Source organism: Musca vetustissima, unplaced genomic scaffold, assembly GCF_032173495.1.
Source record: "Musca vetustissima isolate MV318-11 ecotype Yass unplaced genomic scaffold, APGP_CSIRO_Mvet_v1 utg14004, whole genome shotgun sequence".
Lineage (NCBI taxonomy): Eukaryota > Metazoa > Arthropoda > Insecta > Diptera > Muscidae > Musca > Musca vetustissima.
Genome location: NW_026886182.1, coordinates 40,972 through 46,824, shown reverse-complemented (window position 1 = coordinate 46,824; position 5,853 = coordinate 40,972).

The following is a 5,853-nucleotide window of genomic DNA, read 5'->3' as shown; positions in this document are numbered from 1 at the left end:
TGCGATGACCACAACGCCAGCGATGTCGTCGTCGACCACTGACCATCCTGTTGATATCATTCTCACATGCAACATGAAAAATTACTTAAAACCGGGCGTGTTAAGACAGACATCTTTGCAAATTAAATAATCAAATGGCAAGGAAATGAACGAGCGACGAATGAATGGATGGATGAATAAATGGACAATGGCAAAGGTGAGAATGGTCGATGATAATTTCAATGGGCTAAGAAGAAGTGAAAATAAACGACAGCAACGTCCATACATATGTGTCATTTGTAACGAATATAATTTGAGGAATTTCAAAATAATCCAATGATTGCAAGAATTAAGGAAATGCAAATTTCAGAACTTGCAGGTTTCATGTTAAAGATTTCGAAACACTTGGTGCATTGCAAAGGAAATGAGATAGCAAGTGTGTGTGAGTGTTTGTTTTTTTCTTAAGATGACCAATTTGTGTAAAAATAAAGAAAATGGAAATATGACACGGATTATTTTTGTAAAAAAAAATAAATAATTTTTTTAAAAATAATGAAAATAAAAATATGGCACGGGTTTATAGATAATTTTTTAAAAACACCTGGCGGTTATGACACACGTGTCGATTTGTGTATTAATGATGGGCATGTGGGACCTACACCAATACTTGGGGGACTAGAATATAATTAGGATTTAAAAACATACCACTATCGAATTTAAATATATTTCTAATCGAATGGGTTTTTGCGTTTTGAGGACTTTTTATGTCAAGTAAGAATAATCTTATACGGTGCTTTAAACCTCAGTTTATTACAGAGCTCTATATACAGTCAAACTTGCATAACACGAACCGCCATTATCCCGAAACAAAAAATAAAAATGAAATTTGGGGACATCGAGTTATGGAATTAATTATAATTTGCCTCCATAATTCTACTGTCACTACATATAGTGGAACTTAACTTAGGGAAGTTCGACTGTATTTAACAATTTGATTTTCAATTTTACATCAATTGATTTTTTATTTTTCGTTATTTTTCAATTTTTTATTACATGCGATTATTCATTCTTAATGAATTGGCCACAAAGTCACGTTTTCATCCAAAACGAATCAAACACAGACTGTAAATTAGACAAATAAATATAAAAACAAAAACAATTGCAATGAAACATTGTTGTATTTAAATTGAAAACAAAAGTCAATCAAATTTTAGAAAGTCAAAAAGTCAGATCTCCTAACTTATTTCAAGACCATAATCTAATTAAACCGCTTAACTTATTTCATAGCGATCATAATCTCAAAGCGATCATTTGCGTATCAAAGCTAAGCTTAATTGGCTACATCACTGTCACAATGTCATATTTAAATGTCAGATATGTAGCAAATAACTGATTGTTTGTGTTGTTTTTATGTTACAATACTTGTAGGAATTTGTTTGTGAAAATTCGATAACTAAGTGCGGAAGAACATTTTTATAGAAGCTCGAATGGAATATATCGTTCCGCGTTTTGTTATTGCCCCCATATAACTATATTGGGTATTTTACGTATTTTGGGCATGTTTTCAGCCGAATTGGCTTTAATTTGAAATTTTGGGCTGTCACTATTTTACAAATTATCAATATTTATCAATTTTTTTGTGTTCTCCATATAGGTAATGTCTCTACAATTCTCGGAGATCACCTGCCTGCGATCGCAGCAGCTACCACGAACCAGCGAGGTCTTGGCACAATGGAGATCTGGATGGTGTAGCCGCTTGAATTCGATTTGGTAATAATAATAATTGACGGCACGGTGAACAATATCTGCCCGGCATGTGGTAATGGCCATCACGACTTCTCAGCCAGTCCCACTCATTTAACTCCATTTTCACTTTGGGTACAACCGATATAGGTCGCAGTCTTTTGGAGTTAGAAGCAGAACCAGATTAAGATTAAAGAGAAATATACATCTGTATAAGCTACAACAAGAAACCAGTATTTAACATTTTATGAATTGCGTTCATAAAATGCAGAAATCCCGACATTAGAAACAATTTCTGAGCGCCCATAGCTACAAGGAAGTTTTCCTTATTCACCTCACGACCTTGTGGCGTAAATTCATAATGTTTCGTCCTTGGTTCTTCTGAGAATTCTTATTTGGATGGTTGGAATTTAGTTTCAATGGACAAAATTTAAAGAAGAAGGGATGTAACTAGATGTCGTTAAGGAACATCAGATCTTCCCCGAAAGCGATGAACTTCCCATTTCAAAGTACATGGACTTAATAGATGAGAAACCCTTAATATATTGGTTTAAATTAAATTCAATTATAAACCTTGGTATTCTAAAAAAATTTGGGACTGAAGTGATCCACATACATACATAGATAATGCTGAATGATATTGTTAATAACATCAATACAACTGAACATCAAATCCATAAGACTGTCACTCCCTATAACATAAAATAGTGTGATTCCCGGATTTTCAAGTGTAGGTCATTTCCATATATAGGTTGATTTTTTAAAAGTTAGGGAAAGTTTAAAAAAAGAACACGAAAGAGCATCATATTTTCATTTGAATCTATAGTTTAATGTTTGAAAGTTATTTCCTGCAAATTTTGACATCGACTGCGCCTCAGAGCTAAATCACTTCCCCCTATGAAAATCGCCTTAAACTTATTGATCTTCCAATGTTAGAACGATGACTGTAGTTATTATACTACTTTTACGTGGTCAAATTGAATCAACATTTGTAACAGTTTTACCCTTAATTATATACCGCTAAATCTTCCTTTAGTGAGATCAAAATTTGAGCTAAATAATCCGCATAGATCGCTACAAGTATGTGATATATAATAACTAGTATAATCGTATTTCCATGTCTGATCCTATACATATTATAAAAAAATGTTATTCTACATATAGAACTATAGATGACAAGTAGTTGGCAAATGTTTGTCTGTATCCTTCCTGTAGTTAGTTTAAGTAACTTTATTTGTTAACCGGTTGATGTTTTACTGTAGCCGAAGTTTCCCTACATTACTAACCCTCATTACTCCGTAATGTGAGGTGTACGCTTTCCAAGAGCCCATTCACCAAAAATTCTTCGCTGAGGCTTACGGCTTCAATTCATACACGAGCGGAATTTTGAAAGTCTTCACATCTAAATCCGTCCTCAAAATATACTACCTTGCGAACAGTGACAAACCCGTTTCAAAATTCGTATATATTATTTAAAAATCCTGATCTGTTTGCCGCGAAAAAACTGAGCTTTTAGTTCAAGATAGGGATACCATAACACCTACCTGAAAAAAATCAAAAAATGGGTACAGTAAACAATATTTTTTTTTTAAATGTTTAATAAAGTTTAAGGACATTATTGCAGCTGCAGCCGCTAAATTTATTCCTGCTGGACGAATACCCGAGATGAGTCTTAATTTCATAGCAGTTTCAGTTGGAAATGAGCGTGAAGAGCTCCTTCGATCTAAACCGTACAGACCGATCTCATTTTTGTCACCAGTAGTAAAGACTCTTGATGCATTAATTCTCTCCAGCATTGGGGAAAGCTATGCAGTAGCGATTCATCAGCATGGGTTTCGTAAGTAAAAAAGTACAACAACAGCGTTGCACGCCATCCCACACATTTAACCCTTTCAGTGTCAAAAAAAATTTTGTCGGAATAAAAATCTAAAACTTTGTATTTAAAATCATATAAAGGGACATAGTTTAGAAAAAATAGCAATTGTCATTTTAACCCTCGGCCAGTTTTGTCTGTTTTTCAGCAAAAACAAAAACATCAATAGTAACGGTACATAGAATAACCGAAAAATTGCAAAAAAAGAGAGTACTTTTAAATGTTGAATATATTCGACAAAAACACTGAAAGGGTTAAGTCGAGGACTAAACCAGAAAAGGTCGTGCCTTTGATACCGCCAATCATGCCACACTGTTTGAGGACATCGAGAATACCTACCTCCGGCCATGTTTGAAACATTGGATAATCAATTCATACCGCATGTCCTATCAAAAACCTAATCTAAAAATGCCGTCAATCAGTCATCACTGTTTGAGGACATCCAGATTTTAACGGCAAACTCTGAAACTTTGGATAATCTACTATATGTGAGGAGGGAGTAAGAAGTCCAAACCTCGTTGAGTAAAGTAGGGAAATACTGACGGGCGGACGGACGGACATGCTTATATAAACAAATCATAAAATCTTCCCGATAGTCGTACGAATTCTACTTTGTGGTCTTGAGTCGTTTTATTGAAAGTAAACTTTATATAGAATAGTAACATACAACGCCGACCATAGGAAATTATGAATCACAGCGCCCTCCATTTACCATAACTGTTGATCCAGTCTCATTTTCGAAAAAGTTAGGAACAATGTCCCCGCCAGACCATATACAATCACTCTTTAAGGAGTTTTTTTCGAAGCCTCATATACGATCAGTCAAGATAAATTTTCGATGGAATTCCGGATATTTTCATGCATTTCAGGGAAAACACTGCGTGTTTGATGATTGGTCGGATACTATTTTTATAATACGTTGTAGTGAGGTTTATCGATTTCGAATAACCACGAATATGACGCAGTTTACCTATTATTATCTTATAAATGGCGCCTTGTCGAAGTCCCGATAAAAATTAGTCCACTTTTTGTTATTTATTGCTTGACATTGCATCACATTACAAAGCAGTCTATATTACATTCCTCTTCGTTCAGTGATTTTCCACTTATAATGAAAATATGCACGATAAAACAATCGTTTGGCTATGTAGTAGAGCAAACATCATGTTAACCTTTTATAAAGTGACTGATAAAATGTCACTCACCTTTATTTTATTTCTTATTATTTAATAATATCGAAGTCGGAAACTCATCAATAACCATGTGTCTGTCTGCATTTAAATGCATTTTTAATTTCAGTAACTTTACTTTGCACTTTAACCGATAACAATAACAAAAACACTGTAGGTCTCTTTCCGGTTATTGTATGCAGCGGCAATATTTCATTCAAAATTTTGTGATTCATACTCTACTGTACGAGTGCATTGTTATTCTCGCATTTATTTATTTAAGATACGCAAACAAGAAAAGCAAAAAAACGAATTGATAAATTAAAATAATAAAAACAAAAGCGAAAACAAAACTGAAAACAGTAGCATAAATAACAACAATATTATCTACAAACATGAAAACATGGCAGGCTTGTAAACTAACTTGCACTTCACATTCACATCGAGCAGAGTTGTTGTAATCAAATTGGAGTTCGTGACTGTTGACCGTGTGACGGTGTGTGGTCAGGGGAGATTACAAATCCGTGTCGAAAATGAAAATTGGAAATAACTTTATACTCATTTTAAAATGTTATCTATCTAAAGACTAAAATATCCTAATAGGAACATGAGACATTTGTGTAGTAAAAACCATATACGCGACTGAAGGAGGTGATCATTTATGAGCTTCTTAGTGTTGCATATTGTTTTTAAATTGATTTGTATTATCCTGGAGGATTGCATAATAAAAATAAATTTAAGGGAACCCCACCCATTCTCGATTTTAATTTTTCAAAATTTTCAATGGGCTGGTAAATCAATACGAATGCTTGCTAAGGTTTGTAACTTTGCACATATATATTTAAAGATTTAAAAGAGAAGAAAAATAATTTACAAAAAAAAATTTGTTATTGTTTTTGTAATTAAAGAAAAGTCTTTACTTTTGATGGCGGGCATGATAACTCCTCACTGCAACATCAGAATCCGAAAATTCCAACGGTGTTAGAAAGAGTACATGGTGGGCTCTCGTATGAACTAGGATTATTGACTTCGCTCTAAAATTAACAAAGCAGATTTAGAGCCGCCTGCGTAACATGGGGAAAATTTATG